Source organism: Oncorhynchus tshawytscha, linkage group LG08 (assembly GCF_018296145.1).
Source record: "Oncorhynchus tshawytscha isolate Ot180627B linkage group LG08, Otsh_v2.0, whole genome shotgun sequence".
In the NCBI taxonomy this organism is placed as follows: domain Eukaryota; kingdom Metazoa; phylum Chordata; class Actinopteri; order Salmoniformes; family Salmonidae; genus Oncorhynchus; species Oncorhynchus tshawytscha.
Genome location: NC_056436.1, coordinates 53,306,212 through 53,310,530, shown reverse-complemented (window position 1 = coordinate 53,310,530; position 4,319 = coordinate 53,306,212). Strand labels below are relative to the sequence as shown.

At 44.4% G+C, this 4,319-nt stretch overlaps 1 pseudogene; it reads right to left on the bottom strand.

Annotated features, from left to right (window-relative positions):
- Positions 1–684: 684 nt before the first annotated feature.
- LOC112257098 lies at positions 685–3,870 on the bottom strand (annotated as a pseudogene).
- Between the last annotated feature and the right edge of the window lie 449 nt (positions 3,871–4,319).

The following is a 4,319-nucleotide window of genomic DNA, read 5'->3' as shown; positions in this document are numbered from 1 at the left end:
ATCATAATGCATAAGTAAACAATTTGTTTGTGTAACTTTGGATGATTGTTAGGCTTTAATATGACTAAATGGCCGGCTGTGGCAGGGGAGACTGGTGATCCCGGCTGAGGCATGAGAGCCTGACGATCCGGCAAAGGCATGAAAGCCCGGTGAGCCGGCTGAGAAAGGAGAGCCAGGCGATCTGGTGGAGGCATGAAAGCCCGACGAGCCGGCTGAGGCGTGAGAGCCTGTAGTGGCTCCCGGACCCGACGTCTTTTACGCCAACGGGTTTTTTAAATATATTTTTAAACTCCCTTAGGTGAGGCGCTATTCTGTAACGATGTGCGCTGAGACTCGGGATGCAAGTTCAGGGAGTGAGTGATTTAATCAATAAACAAAACATAATAGAAAACAAGAACCACAAACAATGCACAGACAAGAAACAGAAACAATAATGCCTGGGGAAGGAACCAAAGGGAGTGACATATATAGGGAAGTTAATCAAGGAGGTGATGGAGTCCAGGTGAGTGTCATGAGGCGTGTGACGATGGTGACAGGTGTGTAGGATTATGAGCAGCCTGATGACCTTGAGGCCGGAGAGGGAGCACATGTGACAATATCATTCTGAAAGGTAAGTGCTTCAGCAATTGAAAGGTGATTGTTTATAAAAGGCAGAGGTGAGTGAGGCTCAACATGGCAGGCAATTCAGAACTTCAGGATGGCACGGATACTGGAATAGACTAATTAAAATGAAGTGGTTAGCATACAATTTTAAAGGACTTTAATAAACTTTGTGCTGGAAACTTTTCAATTTGAACAAAGATGTGAATAGACTAACGTAACTAATTGATGTAATATGATGCAACACTTGATCTATTCACCTCTTTCCAGGATGCAGGAGGTCAAAGCCCTCATTGAACTGGTCAAAGGGCAAGGTGTGGTTCACAAACTCATGCACCTTCAGCTTCTTGTTCATGTAGTCGGTCACTAGTTTGGGGACGCTCTCCACACTCTTCCAGCCTGGGACAGGGGAACAGGAAAACACGAGTAATCTATGTATTACCTTATGGCATTACCATACTTCCAGAAAAAAAACTGTACTTATGTTTTATTTCTAGTATTATAGCTAATGCCATATTGCTGCTCATTTATCAAAAAGACAAAATATATTGATGTCAGAAAAGTCAAGGGTCTTCCTCAAAAATCATCCACGACATTTACCTCCAAATGCTGTGCCCCTCCACACACGGCCGGTAATCAGCTGGAATGGACAAGTGGAGATCTCCTGTCTTGTACCTGCCAACCCGATGATGATGCTCTTGCCCCAGCCTTTGTTGCACGCCTCCAGAGCCGCCCTCTGAAACAACAGATTGAGTATCATCAGAAGACAAGTATTTAGGGGAAGCCAATCTACTTAGCAAAGTGAAAGGTATTTTGCCGTTGCGGTCCAAGCCTGAAGTGCCAACTACAGTGACCTCTGGTGGTGAAGAGTAGAACACCTTCCATATGTGAGAGCAAAGAAAGGGCCACAGTTCAATTACTTTCCCAGTTTCCTGCCTCACCATCTCAGTAGGAGCTGTGGAAAGGTCATGGGCAGCAGGGGTGTGTTCAGTGAGGGGAAACCATTCAGAAAGTTTCAGACAGAATTACAATGGATAGAGCTGACACGATTCCCTATTCACATGACAGACATCTTTAACTTGTCCACAATCAAATCAAATTGTATTTGTCACATGTGCCGAATACAACAGTGAAATTCTTACTTACAAGCCCTTAACCAACATTGCAGTTTCAAGAAAAATAAGTGTTAGGTAAAAAATACATTCTGTAACATTACACCATTCTGAACAGCCCCCTGAGCTCAGTACATAACTAGGATTGGAGGCTCTAGCCCAAGCTGTTTTTTTTCACTCCCCTAGCCTTACCATGATTCCCACGTCGCCAACGCATTCAAAGGAGTAGTCCGTCGGTCATCTCCACTAGTACCTCCTGAATAGGTTTGCTGTGGTCTTTGGGGTTCACAAACTCAGTGGCTCCAAACTCCTTGGCCTTGTCAAACTTGTCCGGGTTGATGTCTACACCGATGATCCTGGTTGCCCCAGTAACTTTGCAGCCCATCATGACGGCAAGGCCGATGGCACCCAGACTTACAGAAGCAATTGGGGTAAAGTGCCTTGCTCAAGGGCACAGACAGATTTTTGTTCACCTAGTCTGATCAGGGATTGAACTCAGCGATCTTTTGTTTACTGGCCCAACGCTCTTAGCCGCTAGGCTACCTGCCTGACAGAATTTGGTGGAAGTTGCAATGTTGGTGTTTGCAAGCCTGGTTGCTTCTTCGCTTGCACAGCACCAATTGCAATCCCAAGATTGGAGTAGAATACTGTCGTACTATTTCTAAGATTAATCTAACTATCATTATAGATATGCTCACTGTCTACTTGGCAACTTTGAAAATGGGGAGTCAATAATGAATGATCCTGACTAGCGTTGCATAATTCCGGGAACTTTAAATAAGTGCCCTGATTTTCCAGAAATCCCGGTTAGAAGTTCCCGGAATAAGCAGGAAATTTGAAATCCTCCAACTGGGATTTCTGGTAAACCAGGGAATTTATTGAAATTTCCTGCAATTTTGCAAACCTAATCCTGACCACAACCTTCCAAGCTATAGTTGATGACAGGCGAGATTGCATTCCAATTACCTGATCTTCTGGCAGATGTTGGTCTTGGGGTTTTTGCAGAATTTGCACTCACCACACTGTGGCACATATAATGGGATGACGGTGTCACCTTGGGAGAGAAAATAGACTTTCATTTAACATCTGATTCAACATAATCAAGTCATTGCATTATTTGATTCTGGAGTGTTTGTACTGGACCGGAAACAAGTATGTTCCCCTGTGTGTCGCCGGGACAGGAAAACACTGTTTTAGGGAGAATGCATTTGCTGATATTTACAGTCCTTCACCTGGCTTGAACTTGGTGACTCCCTCTCTCATGCTCTCGATTGTCCCGGCGCCCTCATGACCCAGGATGACAGGGAAGAGTCCCTCAGGGTTGCTGCCGCGCAGAGTGTAGGCATCCGTTTGACACACCCCCGTCGCAAAGATCTGAAACGCACAACATTGCCATTAGGTTCTCTCATTCAATACAACCAGTAAGCTATGAAGTATGTGTTGCCAACTAGCCTAAAACATCCTAAATGGTTCAACCAAGTCCCAACCCTCTAGGACTATTCCTTTAATACCAACTACTGCACCTGCTATGTTGATAATAGAAACTATCACGAGGTTGTGTCTCAATGGTGCAAGACAGACAGCTAGCTAGTACAATAAAGGAACGTGGTAAAGTTCTTAGAATAACAACGTTTTCTAAACACTCTGTTGAACACATTCCAAAGATGGCTTCCTCACAGCTGGCCCACTAAACCCATTTGGGCGGGGAGACAAGGAAAACACTTGATGCTCCCCACAGTATTCCATCAGCTGAACAGTTCATCCCTGCCGAAAAGCAGCCTGCCTCAAACAGTATGTCCTTTTGTTTTACAGAGCAAAAGAGCTCACATACATATTATTCTAGGGGGAAGATATATTGACTCACACCTACAAACCAAAGACACTGCACACAAAACAAAGGTCTGCTGCAGGCTGGGGTGGTTGGTTATGTTGTTGCTGGAATTGTCATGTGAGAGCAAATACAATACAGGAGCATTTGTCTGAGACATTTTTGGCGTAGGGAAGGGGCCGTTACCTTGATGCGCACTTAGTGGACCTTTGGTGGGGCTACCTCCACCTCCTCAATGGACAAGGGTTTCCCAGCCTCCCATGCTACAGCCGCCTTGCACTTAATCACCTGGAAGATAGAGATCTGCAATGTGTCAACTGTCCATTTCATACACAGAAAATATGATTTTGAAGATTGATTGTGGTGTCTGTCTGTGGTGAGTGCAGTTGGAGAGGAGAGTGCTGGTCAGTGGTTACATATTCAGTGTGCACCTGGCCTCCTTACAGTTGGAAGGAATTTGATCTGTAGTCTCGCTACTACAGCCAGTTTAACCTATTACCTACATACCTTAGGATCAACTCCTTTGCCAATGATTGGGTAAAAGATCAGAATTGGGCTGCCTGTGTAAGTTATTCTGGAGAGGACTGGTTCAGACAAGAGAACTTGAAACAGCAAGGAACCATGATCCTAACTAATATTACTGTACTGTGAGGCCAATGTACACCTAACAAAAACAAACACAATAATGCAACAATTTCAAAGATTTTACTGAGTTACAATTCATTTAAGGAAATCAGTCCATTTAAATAAATTCATTTGGCCCTAATCCAGGGCTTTCC